The sequence below is a fragment of the Adiantum capillus-veneris genome, chromosome 17 (assembly GCF_014529385.1).
Source record: "Adiantum capillus-veneris isolate H3 chromosome 17, ASM1452938v2, whole genome shotgun sequence".
In the NCBI taxonomy this organism is placed as follows: domain Eukaryota; kingdom Viridiplantae; phylum Streptophyta; class Polypodiopsida; order Polypodiales; family Pteridaceae; genus Adiantum; species Adiantum capillus-veneris.
This window is the reverse complement of record NC_140947.1, coordinates 112,091,499-112,112,277: the sequence shown is the minus strand read 5'-3', so window position 1 is coordinate 112,112,277 and position 20,779 is coordinate 112,091,499. Positions and strand designations below refer to the sequence as shown.

At 43.2% G+C, this 20,779-nt stretch overlaps 2 pseudogenes; one reads left to right on the top strand and one right to left on the bottom strand.

The window, feature by feature from the left end:
• Window positions 1-8,928: 8,928 nt before the first annotated feature.
• LOC147437892 (uncharacterized) lies at window positions 8,929-16,364 on the bottom strand (annotated as a pseudogene).
• Window positions 16,365-16,542: 178 nt separating this feature from the next.
• LOC147437891 (uncharacterized) lies at window positions 16,543-18,936 on the top strand (annotated as a pseudogene).
• Window positions 18,937-20,779: the final 1,843 nt, after the last annotated feature.

Here is a 20,779-nt window from a genome sequence, read left to right as displayed (position 1 = left end):
AATTTAGTGGATAAAGATTCGCAGATTTCAACCATAGCGTTTTTCAGACTCCGGCCCGTCTCGTTGTCGTCCTCATCATCGTCAATGTTGTTGGCAAGTCCATAGCATATGATTTAGTCTCCATTATGTGTTGATCATCAAAGATACTAGGAAGAGAAATTATGAGAAATCATTATGCTTAATGCTTGATTTACACCAAAAGGACTATTAACCAAGCACGGTACTGGATCATTGTGTAGTCCATTGTGAGGCATAAGGCAATGGACGCGATACAAAACAAACAATGAATTCACCACCCTCTGTCACGTGACACATCCAACCCTATGTGTCCGTGGATAAGCTACAGCATGATCAAGGTTCAGTCAGTCCAGTCAGTCTAGATTAGAAGTGATCTGGCACTTTTGTGATTCTATTAGTAGACCGTGCATGTCCAAAGCTCAGCAACCTAGCGTTTTTGGAGACCCATCACCTAGCGTTTTTGACAATTTTCAGCATGGCATTTTTCAGCAATGAAAGACCAGCAGATTGAGCCCCTAAAGAGTATTACATTCAGCCCAAAGAAACCTCAGTTTTTAGTCCTAAACCTGTAGATTTTTAGCATCAAAGACCTACAGAATAGTCCCAGAATCAACGTTTTTGGACACATTATGAAAAATATGAACCCTCTAGGGGCCCTTTGGGATTAAGGTTAATTAGAGGTCAGCCAATAGGAAGAGGGTGGTGGACACACTCTATACCCTCAAAAAAGTAGGGGGACAAGGTAGCCTTACACCTCTTAATTGTCTCTTACCTAGTGAGAAGGTAAGGGAGGTGGCTAGGGGAAAGAGGGGGGGGGTGGGGGGGGACCACTTTGACCTCTTTTCCCCCACTTTTTGGCCCGGATTTAAAAATACACTAAAAATTTCAAATTTTCAAAAAATTTCAAATTTCAAGTTTTCCCTCCTTAAAAGGTCCCCAAACCTATTTCATGGTCAAAAAAGTATTTTTGACCTTCAAAAGTTAAAACGTACACTAAAAAATCCAAAAAATTGATTTTTTAAAAAAACAAATCAAAACATCATTTTCACTCTCCAAAGTTTTTCCCAACCTATTCTATAGCTAAAAAGTGTCTTTCTCTCTCTACAAACCTTTTTCCAAGCTCTCCATTGTTGCAACAACCACATGCACCCCCTATAGTCCATCATTATCTCTCTGCTAGCTTTCTCCCACCTCCATTGTAGCACCAAGCAAGCTCCTCCTCCATCTCTTCCCCTTACCCACCACATAGTTTCACACCAAGCTAGCTCCTCTCCTTTCTCTCATCTCCATTACAACATGAAACAAGATTCTACTCCTTCTACTTTCATTCACTCACACTACATGGAAACCTCTACTCCCGAAGGTGGCAAAAGTATGAGCTCACATGAGTTGCATACCACAACAATAGGAGGTGTGAATATCGCGTGGGCATTTCAAGGGTTCATCTCCAACATAAAGATAGAATGGTAAGAAAACTACCCTTGTAGCTTACATTCAGAGCTTAACATCATCTCCATCTTTAAGTTTATCATGCTGGAGAGAATTAACCTCTTTATGGATTTCAGTGTTTAGGCTTCACACCTCATAACACTGGGTGGTGCTATTTTGTTGATGACTTTGGTGCGCCATCTATAGTTGTGTAGCATGTGATTTGAGTCTCACAATGTAAGTAAGTTGTGTTATCTATGGAGAGTCGTCAAAGATTTTTCTTGTAATTTATTCTTCGTATAATTGTCATTAGATAATTGGAATGATATCATTTTGTACTTTATAACTTTGTGCTCACATAATCTTTTGTTTACTTACAGATTCAACTTGTTTTAAGAGGACATGAGCAAGCAACCATGTGCAGAGATGGAAATCACTCTATTTTTGTTCCTTTTTCATTACCATGTTAAAAGATTTTGATAAGAATGGTAGGTGTTTTTTAGAATCTTGAACCAATAGGGACTCTCTAGGAGCTCTCATAGAAGCCATCCATATAGTACTACTATCTTCCCTAGTGTCATAGACACACAAATACTCAAGTGTATATGAATCTATAGATGAGGAAGACAAATACTTGTAAGATAAGCCTAACACCAACAACATTGTCTCCATTTGTAATTATTTTTCATGAGGCTGGATTCCTCTATAAATGCAATATAAATATGTTTTTTTGTTAAATGGTGTCGCATTGAGTGAGATTATTTAAATTAAATTACTGAAGTTTCATACAGATCTGAGAAATATTGTTTACTTTTATGGATATTTTGATTTGCATGTACGATGATTCAAGTCGCAGGTCTTAATCACTCCACCTTGAAGAAATTCAAGCAATATTTTGATTTCAGTTTAATCATTAATGGCTATTCTTATTAAAGTGGATCATAAACTTTGTCAAGATGTCCTCATTTGGGGATGTTGAATATATATCATTAGAAATGTTTCACAAGAACACTAGGTGGACACAAGGAAGTAAAAATTGGCTCCTTGTTTGGTCGATTTCTAGTCTTTAATGTTTAGTGCACAGGATTTGTGAGGCCGTTGACATGGGGAGTTCACTAAAGTATATGTAACATAGCACATGTGTTCAATAGAAGGGATTTTATATTCTTGTAAAGTTGCAGAAACATGTGTAGATAAGGCCTATAAGGGGTACTTTTAATCCATTCTAGTGAACGCACATGATATAGGAAAATTTTACATAGTGAATGCTCCGGACCTTTGAACACAAAGAAAGGGGGGGGGAGCTCTAATTACATCTGAGTGAAAAGAAGTGGAATTTGTACTGTCATGTTGCATAAAGATTTGCTTTCACTTAATCTAAAAAAAAATTGGTATCCTGGGGTGCAGACAAGGCCATATAATGCAAAAAAAGGGGTGGCCACAAGCGCGCGTAGTGAGCCATCCAAAACTGCTGGATGGGCCATATGTGGGCCCTTGTGGCCACCCTTTTTTTGTATAATTAGGCTATTGCTGCACTCCAGAACCTTGGAAAAGATGAGATGAACCTAAAATTGAACTTTTCAAGCACATTATGCCTTCCTTCAACTCAACTTACTAGTTCCCTGCAACAAAAGGGAAAACCACATTGGACAGTATAAAAATCTAGTCTCATGCTGCATAAACATCTGGTTTCATCAAATATTAACATTCTTGCTATTATAAGGGGTAGACAAGGCCATATAATGCAAAAAAAAGGGTGGCCACAAGGGCACGCAGGTGAGCCATCCAAAACTGTTGGATGGGCCATCTGCGCACCCTTGTGGCCACCCTTTTTTTTGCATAATTAGGCTATTGTTGCACTCCAGGACCTTGGAAAAGGTGAGATGAATGTAAAATTTAACTTTTCAAGCACATTATGCCTTCCTTCAACTCAACTTACTAGTTCCCTGCACCAAAAGGCCAAATCACATTGGTTAATATAAAAATCTAGTCTCATGCTACATAAACATCTGGTTTCATCAACTAGTAACATTTTTGCTATCCTAAGGGGCAAACAAAGCTAGAAAATGCAAAAAAAAGGGTGGCCACAAGGGCGCGCAGATGAGCCATCCAAAACTGTTGGATGGGCCATCTGCGCGCCCTTGTGGCCACCCTTTTTTTTGCATAATTAGGCTATTGTTGCACTCCAGGACCTTGGAAAAGGTGAGATGAATGTAAAATTTAACTTTTCAAGCACATTATGCCTTCCTTCAACTCAACTTACTAGTTCCCTGCACCAAAAGGCCAAATCACATTGGTTAATATAAAAATCTAGTCTCATGCTACATAAACATCTGGTTTCATCAGCTATTAAAATTTTTGCTATCCTAAGGGGCAAACAAAGCTAGAAAATGCAAAAAAAAGGGTGGCCACAAGGGCGCGCAGATGAGCCATCCAAAACTGCTGGATGGGCCATCTGCGCGCCCTTGTGGCCACCCTTTTTTTTGCATTTTCTAGCTTTGTTTGCCCCTTAGGATGGCAAAAATGTTAATATTTGATTTAAATTTAACTCTTCATGGCCAAAACCACTTAACTTAAAACACATGGATAAACCGAAAAGCCAAATCACTATGGAGACAGTAGACACAACTCTTAATCATTTTGTCATTGCAAAGTCATCTGAAATGATGTGAGCCTCTACAACTTCTTGAATAGCCTCCAACGCTATTGCTTGCATTTTATACTGATTTCCATAGCTTTGAAGCACCTCCTTCACCGTGTGAGCATATTTTTGATGCATGGCCATGATTCAAGTGTTAGGCTTTTTTTTTTCTTTTTTTTTTAAGTGTTGAACTTTTCGGTTGTTTTCAACAGCTTCTAGATTTCAATCGGCTCCGAATCTGTCTGGGCTTGTCTCACATAAATTTGTTCATCTCATCGCATTCTTCGACCATCATGTGATGAGAAAAAATCATATCTTGCTCGCATTCTCCAAAAATCAATGTGCAAGTTGACAATTTATTTAAAAATGATGTAAAACATACATTTTTTACTTTTTTCTTAATCTACGGGCTCCAACGAGCATTAAAACCATGGAATCTGAAAATACTCAAAGAACCATTGTTTTTTATTGTGTTAAGGACTGTATTTCCTACATACAAAACTTTCCCAAAATCTCGCCCTAACACCTTCAAAAGTGGCTTCCAAGGAGTGTACTCGGTCAAAATTTGAAACTGAAGAAAAACAATCAGAATGAACTCATAGACTGTGTATAAACTTTAGAATAACCAAAATTTCCTTCAAAAAAAAGTTATGCTAAAAATTTGAAAATAGCCCCCCATTGGACTCCCCACAACGATAGAAGTCAAAGGGTTCAAGGAGAGGTATGGTGTCACAAGTGCATGGTGGGAATCTCATCGAGGTTTATTCCATCAAGATCTCTTGTACTTTATCATGTCTTCTCATGTACAATCTTACAAAAAAAAAAAGATACTTTAAATGACTACAAATCTTATTTAACTTATCAAACAATCTAAAATATGGTAGACCAAGAGTGCTCTTACACATCAACAAACAAAAAAGTCCAAACTTCTTCTCATTAACTTTGATAAACATACATTCGTGAACAACTTCCAAAGGGTAGTGCAGTCATAGTTCTTACATCCATTCCATGACATGGTATGCTCAAGGGGTGACCTATCATATAAAAATATCTCTGGTGGGGGTGCCCTCATGTTAGGAAAGGGTGTGCTGTTGATGAAAAGTTGTTGTATTGTCCTACTAGGGATCTCTCCATGTTAGCATAGTGATTTTTGGTGTAGTGGGAGCCACATTGCTTGAGGAGATCTTTGTGCCACCGTAAAAGCTTCATGTTATGCTAGTTCCTTGAGCCATTCTTGCATTAGGATGAGATTACCCACCTCTAATAAGGATGGATTTGAAGCACCTACCTGCAAGATGTAACAAAGAAGGCTGTTTTAGAGGAAAAGTGGTGACACTTGACCTCTCTAACCTGCACCCACTGTTTCTTGTAATGCCACTGTTTTGAGCTGAAGAGCTTGATATTCGTGCATCCACAAATGCAAAGAAGCACCTACACCCATACACAACCAATTGCAATAGCCTAACAAGCCTACTTCTCCCCTCCCAAGATATTGAAGAACCATACACATTCGTCTCACCGACACTATGACGATCTTGGGATGACCTCTGCTCACCCTCACGTGCGGCCTTCGGTGTAAACACCGCGGACAAGCAATATGTACACTTTTGTTGTGCGGAGTACATGGTGGTGGAGGGATACGATTTGTGATGTCCGTGAGCACCATGGCAGTTGTTGCGTGAAGAAGCAAAGAATGAAAAGAAAGAGGGGGGAGGGAGAGGGAGGAACATGGGAGGAGAGAAGGGGCAGAGGGGGAGAGGGAGAGAGAGGGGAGGAGGAGGAGAGAAGGGGGTAGGGAGGGAGAGGAGAGGAACATGGGAGGAGAGAAGGGGGGAGAGGGAGAGAGAGGGGAGGAGGAGGAGAGAAGGGGGTAGGGAGGGAGAGGAGAGGGAGAGAGGAGGAAGGAGGAGGAGAGAACAAAGGTTTTTTTTTGGGGGAGATTTTTTTTTGAAAAAGTGGACTTTTAGTGTTTGTAGGTTTAAAAAAATGTCAAAAAATGATTTTTTGATGTGTATATATGTTGGGAGGGAATTTTAAGTAAAAAATAAGTAAAAATAACTTTTTTGAAAAAAAGTCAAATTTTGGCTCTTAGTGACCCACGTTTTTGCTGATGTGGCCACACCCCTTTACTCCCTTCACTTTCCAAAAGCTAGAGAGAGAAAGTGACCTCTTAGGTCCACATCCTACATGTGTCTAAAAAAAGGCTAGAAAAGTCTACTCAAAACTAGCTTCTTGAATGCCCTTGTCCCCTTAACCCTACACAACATTAGCCTTAATCCCTAAAAATTAGGATTCCTTACAAGGCCCATGCAAGGTTCATATTTCTCCTAATGATAGTCACAGATTTCAGCCCATAGCATTTTTGGACAACAGATACGAGATTGCAGATTTCAGCCCTTAGGACAGTGTCATCATCCCCGTCATCATCGCCGACATAGCCTAGACTTGATCCAGTTTGTGCAATCATAAGTAGCCCGTTGTCGCCGACAAGAGTGAGGGTTTTACAACGTCTCTGATGTCGTATCTCTCTTCTATCTCTATCTCTCAGTCTCATTCACTTGCACGCACAATGTCCATTCACCTTGTTTGTGATCATTTCAATCTCTCACTGAGAACGGACGTCTACTACAGCCTCATGCGTCCTTTCCTCATAACATACGCACCAACAGTCATGGCTGTATCGTCATGCTAGTGGCAATCACCTCTTCACAGCAATGTAGTTCTTGCTCATGCAAAACACAATTGCAGCTGCGGAAAGGATACCTCCATAGTTGGCAGAATTGCATAGGTGCATGGCACTCACAACATTAATAAAGAGATGGCTTCTCTCGCTCGTGCCCACATTCCAGGAAGTTGTTGGCATCACGCATCTCTATCACATAAGTATATCAACAAAGAGCATTTTCAGCAAGATTATAACGGGACTAAACTCTGCCATTTTGGGTCTCATCGTGGAGTAGTACCTATTGTCAGTTTACATGGAGAATCTTGGCTATGTCAGCTGATGCATCAATGAAAGCATCAAACAACAAGGATGTTGCAATTTTGTGGTTTAAGAAGGATCTGCGTCTTGATGACCACGTAGGCCTCTCACTAAGCACAGCCTACCAAGCTCTCCTCCCAGTTTGGCAACTTTGATTGCACTGACCAGAAAGGCTTTAGATTTCTCGTGAAAGAGGTCTTGAAAGGGTATGCGACTACAGCTACAAGCAGGGCTCTTCAACAGGCAGTTTATAAAGGAGTTTGGCAAGCCCACCGCCATTCCCAACAAGAACAAAAACAACAAGGCTATTGCCATTGTGTGGTTTAAGAAGGATCTACGGCTTGATGACCATGTATGCCTCTCATTAAGCATAGTCTACCAGGCTCTCTTCCCAGTTTGGAAACCTTTATTGCACTGACCAGAAAGGCCATAGATTTCTCATGAAAGAGGTCTTGAAAGGGTATGCATCTATAGCTATAAGCGGGGCTCTTCAACAGGCAGTTTATAAAGGAGTTTGGCAAGCCCACCGCCATTTCCAACAAGAACAAAAACTTCAAGCCCAGCCCCAACATGCTGCAGTTGTTCGTTGGGAAAGGTTTCTTCCTCATTAACAACTCCACATACTACTCGTGGACGATGATGATACCACCCAACACATTGTGGGTGCTCTCCTACGCAATTGCAGCTATGAAGTCACTTAGTGTAGATGCATATCCATCGACAGCAGAAGCTTAACAACCTAGCATTTTTGGAGACCCATCACCTAGCGTTTTTGAGAGTTTTCAGCATGGTGTTTTTCAGCAATGAAAGACCAGCAGATTGAGCCCCTAAAGAGTAGCACATTCAGCCCCAAGAAACTTCAGTTTCAGCCCTAAACCTGCATATTTTCAGCATCAAAGACCTACAGAACAGTCCCACAATCAACGTTTTTGGACATAGTCGTAGATTTCAGCCCATAGCATTTTTGGACAGCAGATACAAGATTGCAGATTTCAGCCCTTAGGACGGTGTCATCATCCCCGTCGTCATCACCGACATAGCCTAGACTTGCGTCAGTTCCATGCATTCAGCTTGATCCAGTTGGTGTAATCATACGTAGACCGCTCTCGCCGACGAGAGTGGGGCCTTCGGAGGAGGGTTTTACAACGTCTCTGGTGTCGTATCTCTTTTCTCTCTCTATCTCTCAGTCTCATTCACTTGCACGCACAGTGTCCATTCACCTTGTTTGTGATCATTTCAATCTCTCACTGAGAACGGACGTCTACTACAGCCTCATGCGTCCTTTCCTCATAACATACGCACCAACAGTCATGGCTGTATCGTCATGCTAGTGGCAATCACCACATTTAGCATCAACCTCTTCAGAGCAATGTAGTTCTCGCTCATGCAAAACACAATTGCAACTGCGGAAAGGATACCTCCATAGTTGGCAGAATCGCACAGGTGCATGGCAGTCACCATATTAATAAAGAGATGGCTTCTCTCACTCGTGCCCACGTTCCAGAAAGCTGTTGGCATCATGCATCTCTATCACATAAGTATATCAACAAAGAGCATTTTCAGCAAGATTATAACATGACGAAACTCTGCCATTTTGGGTCTCATCGTGGAGTAGTACCTATTGGCAGTTTACATGGAGAATCTTGGCTGTGTCAGCTGATGCATCAATGCAAACATCAAACAACAAGGATGTTTCCATTCTGTGTTTTAAGAAGGATCTACGGCTTGATGACCACGTATGCCTCTCATTAAGCACAGCCTACCAGGCTCTCCTCCCAGTTTGGCAACTTTGATTGCACTGACGAGAAAGGCTTTAGATTTCTTGTGAAAGAGGTCTTGAAAGGGTATGCAACTACAGTTACAAGAAGGGCTCTTCAACAGGCAATTTATAAAGGATTTTGGCAAGCCCACCGCCATTCCCAACAAGAACAAAAACTTCAAGCCCAGCCCCAACATGCTGCAGTCGTTCGTTGGGAAAGGTTTCTTCCTCATCAAAAACTCCACGTAATACTTGTGGAGGATGATGATGCCACCCAACACATTGTGGGTGCTCTCCTACGCAATTGCAGCTATGAAGTCACTTAGCATAGATGCATATCCATCGACAGCAGAAGCTCAGCAACCTAGCATTTTTGGAGACCCATCACCTAGCGTTTTTGACAGTTTTCAGCGTGGCGTTTTTCAGCAATGAAAGACCAGCAGATTGATCCCCTAAGGAGTAGCACATTCAGCCCCAAGAAACCTCATTTTTCATCCCTAAACCTGCAGATTTTCAGCGTCAAAGACCTATAGAACAGTCCCTGAATCAGCGTTTTTGGACATAGCCGCAGATTTCAGCCCAAATGTTTTGGACAGCAGATACGAGATTGCAGATTTCAGCCCTTAGGATGGTGTCGTCATCCCCGTCATCATTGCCAACATAGCCTAGACTTGCATCAGTTCCATGCATTCAGCTTGATCCAGTTGGTGCTCTCCTACACAATTGCAGCTATGAAGTTACACCTGCCTCCAATGGATTACTAGCATGGGAGCTTTTGATGGACCAAAAAAACCAAGTCGATCTTGTTCTGACGGAGGTCGTGATGCCCTGTTTATCAGGCATAGGTCTATTGGGGTGAATTATGAACCATGGGGCCCTCAAGCACATTTCGATTATCATGATGTCCTCTCATGACTCCATGAATGTGGTATTCAAATGCTTGTCAAAGGGAGCTATGGATTTCTTGTGAAACCAATGAGGAAAAATGAACTGAAGAACTTGTGGTAGCATGTTTGGAGGAGGTGCCATAGTTTAAGGTCGAAATTTACCCAGACTGTCATCCTCATGCTGATCACTACATTGCAAAATAAAGTCGATTCGTAATTCAGCTAACAAACTAAATTTTATATTTTTTATGTTAATTAATACTACTCCCATGGTATATGAACCTGCTTTAGATAAGACAAGCAAAGGTCTCCCATCCGACGTTTGAGGGTGATTCCGGCTCCGAGCTGGAGGATAGCCCCGTCAAGCAAGATGTCGCATGTGACACCCAACCTGCCAATGCACGTGCACATTGGTGGAGGTGGAGGCACTGATGGGGGAGCTGGCGGCTGAGGCGGTGTCTCACGAGTCCATCGGCCTGGTGGCGTGCTACTCTGCCGATGATGCCTACATGCAATATAAACATACGGCAGATTAGATGAGAGTTCTAAAAAACTACTTGATATTTAATCCATAATCACCATAATAGATATACCTCCGAGACTGACGGCCACTCGCCTGTGAATCAGGTGTCAACTGAGTACTAGGAGGTACATTAGGAGTAAGCCACTAACTCTCATGATGTGATGTACCTGGAATAGGAGTCCTAAGCAAACAAAGACATCAAGGGAATACATATATTAAGATTTCTATATTAAAAAAATAATGACATTACTACTTTATCAATCGAGAAGATTACCGATGTGCTATGGTCTGATCTACATGAGAGGAAGTCTCCACTCCTGTGTGTGGCTGGGAGGATGTACCCTCTCCACGACGTACGGGCAAACTAAATCGCCCAAGAAACTCGATGGAGCTATTTAAACTGGTGTCATCCATCTCCATATAATCTGACATAGCCTCCGTCAAAGCCTCTCCTGATAGTCCAGTGGTACGTAGCAAAGTCTTTATGAACGTCAACTTCACTCTATGAACGTGGTCACTCATCGTATCTATATATTTAAAACAAACCATATGTCAGATTAACACAAACATCGTATCTGCATATAACATCAATGCAAGTAAAAATATTAATAGATCAAGAATCTACAGATGAGGTTGAAGCAGCCATGAATGGAGTGGACTACAACAAAATAGATCAAACAAAAATGCTACAGATGCTTCAACAGGTTATGAATCAAATGCAAGATCGGGTAGAAAAACTAAAAGAGAAACACGCTCAATAACAAATTCAATGCAAGAGTAAGCTACATGAGAGATTTGATGGTTTGTGGTCGAATGCAGCACGAGCTTATAATCATATGGCAGATGTGGACAAAATGAAGCAGACTTGGATGTATTCCTGGAAAGGACTCAACCTGAGCTATATGCGATTGTTGGCAGCATTTCTGCTTTCACTTTTGCTACCTACTCTCACATGGTATCAGACGCTGAGGTTCTTCTCCTAAGCCAATGATCCCCTGTTGATTGCTTCCGTCACAAAAAACTCCCTCAAAACTAAGATCGCTCCCCCTTGGTGGCTGTGTTTTCTACAAATAGAAGTGTTTTCACCTCTCAGGCTGCATTTTCTGTGTTATGGAGCCAGATCAGCCATCGCTACTCCCTTCTCTCTCATCCCTGAAGGGATTACCCCAGATCAGCCTTAAGATCTTGTTCTTGGCGGCCAACACACAAGCGTTGCCTAATTTGCACCTTTGCGTTAACTCTCAGCCCTTGCGTTAATCGCTTACGGGCACCGATTCGACGAAAGGACGCTTGTTCTGCAGCTTTTCGGACAAGTGGCTATGCCATCCCCCTCAATGTCTCAACTACGATTGCCATCTTATGGTAGCCTATGCTCCTCCTCTCTTTGAGATGCAATCACATATGCTCTAGAATGTTTTCAGCTCCTACGCTTCTGCTCTCTTCCAAATGCAATCACATATGCTCTAGAATGTTTTCAGCTAATGTAGAGAGAGGGTATCTCTCCAAATGCAATGTTATCTTAAGGAGTGCGTTGATTGCAGGATGAGATCTGTTTTCAACAGATGCAGAGAGAGGGCATCTCTCCAAATGCAATCAAGTACACTTGCATCTTGAAGGCATATGGCATTGCACAAGATGCTGATATAGGCAAAAGAATTCATTTTGATCTTGTTAGTCAGTGGTAATTGTGCTTGGCAGTGGGCACTACCTTGGTCGACATGTATGCCTAATGTGGTGCACTTTATAGATCACAAAAAGGGGGAGGGATTCTCGCTCCCTCCCCGTCCACGTGTCGCATTTTTCTTATTCTGATGGTGTTCTTTGCAGCCCCAAGGAGGACAACGCAGATAGACAGAGAGACGTGCTGACACATTGTTAGAGAGATGAGACAGAGAGAGAGGCAGTTGTCCAGCATGGCTACAAAAATACATTTTCCATAACCAAAGAAAATAAAGGCAAACTTGGAATTTTTCGTCGAGCACAGAGGCCATTGAGCAGCGCGACTGGAGCTTTTAGGACATGTAGGTGGCTAGGCCGTCTCCCTCAATGTCTCGCATACGACTGCCTGCTTATGGTAGCCTATGCTCCTGCTCTCTTCCAGATGCAATCACAAATGCTCTAAAATATGTCCAGCAGTATCAGGTCAGGAAAGAGAGAGATCTGTTTTCAACAGATGCAGAGAGATCTCCAAATACAATCAAGTACGCTTGCACCTTGAAGGCATATGGCGTTGCACAAGATGATGATATGGGCGAAAAGAATTCATTTTGATATTGTTAGTCAGTGGTTGTGCTTGGCACTACCTTGGTCAACATGTATGCCTAATGTGGTGCACTTCATAGATCACAAAAAGCCCTTTAGGAGCTTCCTATTGCAGATGTCGTCTGAATGTGGGATATGCCTAACTTGGCATGGCCAAGGAGCTCCACGTTGTTTACACCGGAATGTGACATTGTGCTTGACATTGACTTGGTCGACATGTATGCCACCTATAGTGCACTTCATGAAGCACAAGAAGTGCTTGAGGAGCTTTATGTCCGAGATGTCTCTTGAAATGCAGTGACTGCAGGATATGCCCAATGTGGGCAGGGCCAAGGAGCTCTAGTCGTTTTTCAGTGGACGAAGCGAGGATATCTCTCTAGATGCAGTCACAGATGAGCAACATCAATCAGAGACCATCGAGCAGATCGACTTGAGCTTTTAGGACAAGTGGCTAGGCCATCTCCCTCAATGCCTCACCTACAACTGCAAGCTTATGATAGCCTACGCTCCTTCTCTCTTCTAGATGCAATCACATATGCTCTAGAATGTTTTCAGTTGATGCAGAGAGAGGGCATCTCTCGAAATGCAATGATATCTCAAGTAGTGCATTGATTGCAGTAGTGTCAGGTCAGGAAGGGAGAGATTTGTTTTCAACAGATGTAGAGAGAGGGCATCTCTCTTCAATAACAGATCTTGAGTTCAACTCTCGTTGGATAGATCTTTGAGGTCTCTTGGGATAGTTTCCCACGACGTTAAAATCCTCTTCTTCTTTTGCTTCTTCTCTAAATGCAATCAAGTACACTTGCACCTTGAAGGCATATGGTATTGCACAAGATGCTGATATGGAGAAAAGAATTCATTTTGATATTGTTAGTCAGTGGTTGTTCTTGGCACTACCTTGGTCGACATGTATGCCTAATGTGGTCCAGTCCATAGATCACAAAAAGTATACTTAAAGTAAGAGGTCAAGACAAGGGTTCAAGAGCCTTCGCCTATAGGCTCGTTCTACTCGTTTCTCCCACTAAGAGTAGGGAAGGCTCACTGGGGTGGGTTGACGGATGGCACGTGGGCTTGCAATGGAGGCAGGGTGGATTGTGGGCTGAGGTCAAGACAAGGGTTCAAGAGCCTTCGCCTACAGGCTCGTTCTACTCATTTCGCCCACTAAGAGGAGGGAAGGCTCGCTGGGGTGGGTTGACGGATGGCACGTGGTCTTGCAGTGGAGGCAGGGTGGATTGTGGGCTGAGGCCGATGCGGAGGACCACCCTAGGTGGGGGCACCTGGCTGCGGCTTGTGGCTCCTTTCTCCTTCGGAGGTCAACATGTAAGCCTCGGTTCCTGGCATTCTATTGGATTTAAGAGGGGGTGTGGCTCCAGTGGGTGGCAGGGGAGCCCCATTCGTGTGGCACTCTCAGATCCATGCTGTGGTTTGAAGATGGGATTGGCTCCTTAGCATCCAAGAGGTTCTTCTGGCAGCTCAGATCGAGAGGGTTTGTGCGTGGCAGCCGTGCATTTCAAATCAGTACATTTCAAAAGACGACATCCTGGACAGGAAGCTCATCAAGCACTTTTTCCGCTTTATCAAGTGCACCACATTTGGCATACATGTCAACCAAGGCAGTGCCAAGCACAATGTTTTCTTTCAACAACCACTCACTGACAATATCATCATAACTTCTTTTGCCCATATCAGCATCTTGTGTACTACCACATGCCCTCAAGGTGCCATTGTACATGATTGAATTTGGAGAGATGTAGTCTCTCTGCATCTGCTTAAAAAAGCTCTCTCTCTCTCTCTTCCTGACCTAACCTTGTAGCAATCAATGCACTGCTTGAAATAACATTACATCTAAAGAGAGACCCTCACTTCGCATTAGCTGAAAATAGGCTAGAGCGTATGTGATTGCGTCTAGAGACACACCCTCACTTCATCCACTAAAAAACGAGCAGATCTCCTTGGCCCTACCCAAGTTGGGCATATCCCCCAATCAGTGCATCTCAAGAGATGACATTTCAGACAGAAAGCTCCTCAAGCACTTCGTGTGCTTCATGAAGTGCACTACATATGGCATACATGTCGACCAAGGCAGTGGCAAGCACGACGTCCCATTCCATTGAAAACGTCCTAGAGCTCCTAAGTCCTGTCCAAGTTAGGCATATCCCGCAATCAGGCGACATCTGCGATGACAGGAAGCTCTTAAAGTACTTTTTGTTATCGATGAAGTGCACCACATTAAGCATACATATCGATCAAGGTAGTTCCAAGCACAACAATTGACTAACAATATCAAGTGAATTCTTTTTTCCATATCAGCATCTTGTGCAATACCATATGCCTTCAAGGTCGACTCTGTAGATGAGCTCGCCGATGAGTTTCGACTCTTTGTCAGCCAAATGAGAGGCTGTAGGCTCTCACTGACTCCCCCACCAGGAACCAACGCCTAATTCTCATGGACTCCCACCATGTCCTTGATGATGGTCGGACTCTCGCCCAACAACACGTACTGAGATCTCTCTCTCTCTCTCTCTCTCTCTCTCTCTCTCTCTCTCTCTCTCTCTCTCTCTCTCTCTCTCTCTCTCTCTCTCTCTCTCTCTCTCTCTCACACACACACACACACACACACACACACACACAGGCACAAGAACTCTGCTATCACATGGGAGGCTGCCAAATGAGAGGCTACAGCGTAGTTCGCCAGGGTAGCCATGGTGCTAGCAAATGAGGAGGCCGATGAAAGGCAAGAAACACTCGCGCAGCTCATGCAAAGAAAACACATCATCTAGCTCTTCTATCTTCACCCCTTCTCCTTCAAAGCTCACTACCACACTTGATGGTGGTGAAGATGATGATGGCTCTTGCATGCGCTTGCGTTGTTGATGTTGTTGCTCGATGCCTACAACTCCATCTTTGACTGGTGCTTCTTGTTTCACTCTCTTCTTCTTCTTTGTTTCCACCTCTTTCTCTAGCATTGGAGCCACGACATTGACGGAAAAGTTCAGCAATGGGCGCGCCCCGCGCATCTTCAATGCCGCTCGATCATATGCCAAAGCTGCCTCCTCAACCGTGTCAAAGGTCCCTAGCCAAACACGGGCCCCTTGCCTTGCAGAGTCTTGGATCTCGGCTGCATATTTGCCCCACGGCCGACACTGTACTCCTTGGTAATGCTTCTTGTTAGAGCTCTTGGCAAGCTCTGCGGATGTTAATGATGAGCTTGAAGGGGCAGAGCACAATGTAGAGGCAACACCATTTTTTATGCCTTTCTTTGGAGTAGTTGTATTTTGCGGTGTTGATGATCTGGGTGCAAGGTGACTCTCCATCGATGCATCTTCGCATTTTGGGGTGCGCGGAACCCAGCCTGTCTTGTTCACAGCTTCTATAAGAATGTCATACACCATCATGTCATCTGAGTCATTTTCATTCAATGGCAAACCAGAGCTTGTGCCCAAGCATGATCTCAAGCAAGTTGGGGTGACTTGAACAATCTGTACGAGCAAACGAGAGTGGGTCGAGGGGCCGGACTCGGCGACACCCGTTTGAAGGATGTTTCTTACGCACTAATGCCCCTTCATTTGCATCACAATCTCACGCAATGCACGACATAAACCTCGTCTATGCGACGCATTCGTCATCTATTAAACGACGTCAGTCAATTATTAGTCCCTCGCAAACCCTCCCTATGGTTAGTTAAGAGAGCCCTAAATTTTGGGGGGATCATGTTTACCTCGAGATTCGGGCTAGCCCCTCTCCACCATTGATCACCTTACTCCACTCCACGTGCGGACTCGTTTCACTTAGTGCCATGTGGTCCCTCCCTCGTATTGTTGATGATGTAAATTAACCTTACCAAAACGGAAGAGCGTAAGCATCTTCCGAATTGAACTGTGCTTGTAATGAGTAATGTTGTACAGATCATTTTCATGTGTAAAAAACGGCTCTAGCAAGGTTCCCCATCAATCATTATTAAACGCTAGGGTAAATTGTAGTGTAACTAACCGCCTTCCAAGCCTGCAGCTTAGTTCTTGGGAAGCTTGACGTATTAAGGGAATGGCTGATCTACTGAGCTTGTGCTTAAGAATATTATTATTACTGCTGACTCCTGCTATACTACTGGGCGAGCTTATAAGCACCGAAGCATCAACATCAGCAGTGCACCAACACTCACAGCATAATGAGAGCTTGTCGAGCAGCTCCTTCATGCATCTCCCTGTTGGATTCAACCTCGGCAACGGCCAGGTGAAGCTTGGGATGTACACGCGCAGTCTCGAGGGCGGTGTGTTCTTGCCATTCCTCAGCTCTCCCGCCTTCAATGTTAACTCCTCCAATTCCATGAGAGTCCTAGCATGGAAAGGTTCAGCTCACCTTCTGATCTACATTGCCTTAGTGGGCCTTTATTATGTGACCACCAAATATGCGTCATGTATGAGAAGAAAGTCAAGGACATGAAGAGATCATTTTCTCTCAATTGGAAGAAGACATCAGGGGAAATAGATAACATAATGTTCAATGGTAAACTCTCTGCCACAAGCGAAGAAAGCTCAAGTGACATCGTTGATCTTTATGAATCCGACTCACTTGATGATCATGAGGAGGATAAAGTCTTAGTTGGAGAAGACAAGATGATCTTACAAAGCTATCATGGGCCCCTTGCAGGTGTCAATCTCTTTGTTGAAGGGGCACTTCCTCAATTGACAGATAATAGACATGTCGAAGAGAACGTTTCACTATCAACAAGCAGCAAAGCCTCTAGTGATGCTAGCGCAAGCGAGACATCTACATCAGATTGGGATCAAAGTACCAAGAGTCTCCTCTCCTGGAAAAGGAGAAAGCTGAATTTCCGATTGTGGACGTCAGCAAGTGGAGAGTCGTTGTTGAACAAGGCATATGGAGAGGATGGTGGTGACATTGATCGCGATAGGCGCTTGTCAGCCTGCCCCATAGAGCCATGCTGCTCTCTGGTACGTAATATGCCTGGATCGGTTATATCTATTTTGATGGATGAGGTACCTTGAATAAACCAAAGCCAAGGCTAGTCTAATGTAAAAAATGCGCAAACTCTTTGCTAACTTAACCTAATTTATCACAAGAAGGTTTTGACATTTTCTTATGTAGGAAAATGGGCTCTTTCTCATTGTTTGCATGTACTGTTTAACATCACGAGCTTCCACTCGGGAGGCACCACATCCCTAGCTAGTGCGCTTGGGGACCACCGGCCTGCCCACTAGGCCGGCGATCCCCTGCCCCCAACCGCACCTAACTAGGTATGCGGCGCCCTTGCTAATAGAAGCCCATGATGTTATGGTAGGTCACAATGTGAGAATTCTTAGGAATTTGTCCAAAAGCTCTTGTAAATGCAAATAAGTTTTTTTTTGTTTGTCAGAATGAGGAGAAAGCAATGCTTTCTTCAGCGATCTGTGAATGCTTGGACTTTGGAGAGGAGCTTTTCACTATAGGAAGCTGGGAACATAAAGATTTGGTGAGTAGGGATGGTAACATGAAGCTCTCTACATCTGTATTTTTTACCTCTATTGATCAGAGGAGCGAAAGAGGAGCCGGCGAGAGTGCGTGCACAACCCTTGTTGCAGTGATCGCTAATTGGCTACACAAGAACCCAAATTGTATGCCCATCAAGGCCGAATATGACACCCTCATCCGAGAAAGATTTGCAGAGTGGCGGAAGCTATTTGATGTTGAGGCCTACAGAAGCAAGTTTGTGGATGGCCACTTTGACCTTGAGACTGTCATAAACGCAAGAATACGACCACTAGCAATGGATCATGAGCGTTCCTTCATTGGCTTTTTCCAACCTGAGGGGCTAGATGACACCTACAACAATTTCTTGCAAGGCATGAAGTCTTTTGAAGAGATTTGGGCAGCAATAGATCAGCAGAGTGTAGGCTTGCAGCCCAATGGGTGATTTCAGCTCTACATTGTGAGCTGGAATGATCATTTTTTCCTATTGAAGGTATGCAAAGAAGCTTACTACATTATTGACACACTCGGGGAAGGCTTTATGAGGGATGTAATCAAGCATACGTTCTTCGATTTGATAGCAAGACGAGCCTCTACCATGTGCCAAAAACGGACGTTTCAAAGGAGCCTGTTAAAGATAAGAAGGAGGTCTCCCCTACCAAAACACAGGAAAACCAGTCGCCTCAAGCTCAAGATGATAATACAATCAAAGAGGCAAGTGATGAAGATAAGGTGCAGCCCCCTAAAATTGAGAACATAAATCCCCCTGTAGAATACAAGGCTAAGGATGCTTGCAAAGAGTTTGTGAAAGGTTTCTTTGCTGCCCTGCCAGTAAGGGAGCTTCAGACAGACCTTAAGAAGGGACTAAAGTTGGGCGAAAATGCGCTTCATCAACGCCTACAAATTGAGTTTCATTTCACCACTTTGGATCATCAGAGTATGCCAATTTGCAATGAGAGCTTATTATAATCTATCATGCCAAATGGGAAGTTTTCACACAGATCGATCGGCCTTAATGTCTACTAGGTAGCAAGATGCCTTCTTTAACATACAATGCTGTATAACGATTGAATGTTTCCGACATTCTGAAGATGGAGCTCTACTCATTTATGCAGGATGTAGGGACAGAATGTGATGTTCCGCTGGCTTGTGGACCTCTTGCCGTGTGCACACCTCGCGCCAAAATCCCGTGCTCATTGGTCTCCCCCAATGAGCACTACTTTGAGCCCAGAGACATAAATGACCTCACACAAGGTTAGAAGAATCGCAACCCCCTGCCAGGCTGCACCACCAACTCCCCCACGTCAGATTCGTGGAGTTGAACTCAACTGCAAATATCTTTCTCTCTTAATTAAGCTCCAGCTTCACTGCAGACATTGACGCTTGCAAGCGTGCTTGCTCCCTGAACTGCTCTTGCTATGGTGTTTCCTATCGAGTAAGCACCTCTTCTTGCTTCCTTATCACCCAGGAGATCAGCTTGTTAAACATCTCCAATGTCTTGGAATTATATTTCGCATGTAAACAGGTTAATTTCTGCCGATGACTATGTCACACACTTGAAAGTGGCACTCGAGAGAAATCCCTTTCCCATGATGGCTTTGTTTGGGATGATACCCTCTGGTATCCTCGTCCTTTTCTTGCTCGGACTTGGTGGATATTTCTGGCAGAGAAGACAAAGAAGGCTTCGACAAAAAGCGAAAGAAGAGGAGGTTCTTCGCGATATCTTGCCTCTCTTGCCTACTAGGTTCTCGTTCAAAGAGCTGCCTACTTGGTGGGTGTGTGTGTGTGTGTGTGTGTGTGTGGGGAGGGGGTTGGGTTGGGGGGGGTAAGTACCTGCCCCTCGTTCAGCCTGTAGGGCTGCCGTGGAGAGCTCTTGGCGCTGCTGTGTTTCCCCCGAGTCACATTTCAAAGGCGCGAGCAGCACTATTATAAAAGTGCCTCGCATGAGAGACATAGGGGCAGTGTGCATAAAATTCAAGGCGTCGATTATGCAATGGCAGTCATTGTTTATGCGACGGCCAATTTTTAAAAAAATATATATCTTCGCTTATACGACATAAACCTTGTCTATGCGACGGATTCGTCATCGGTTAAACGGCGTCCGTCAATTATTAGTCCCTCGCAAACCCCCCCTATGGCTAGTAGTGATTTCCACTGTATAATATGAGAGCTATAATCCTTAATTGGGTGAAATTAGCTTTTATATATTGAATTGGATGCATAAGGGGGCTACAATCTTTGATTGGGTACAAGTAGTCCTCAATTGTGTAATTGTATTGAAGATTTCATTGTCTTGTTTTATGCATTGGTTTATATAGAGAGTGAAATATGTATTATAATTAAAAGATTGTTAGTGCATGAGATGGTCAATCATCGACATTATTTCTTTCATGTGTGTTTTGCAAATAATTATCATCATTTCAATGTAAATGTTGATGATTCTTTGTAGCATGTGAAAATAATTGTGTCTTATTGTTTCATATTGTAGAGGATATATAACTAATCGTTATATTTATAATTGCATTGACAATTTCATATTATTTTTGTATCCATAATGCCATGTAGAGAGTGCATTGCAATGTGTATGCTCTTTCAGAACATATGTGGCCGATATGTGGAATTGACTAAAGTGCATTGCAAATCTCATATTGTGTAGATTTGATTGCTTTCTTAGTGATTGTTTTTTTAATATATATTGACAAGTTTTTTTATTTATTTTAACTGAACATCTAGTTCTTATATCTACAGTATTAAATTTAAAGCAATGGAGAAAAATGTCGGCACAAGTGATACGAAGAAGGCAAAGAATTAA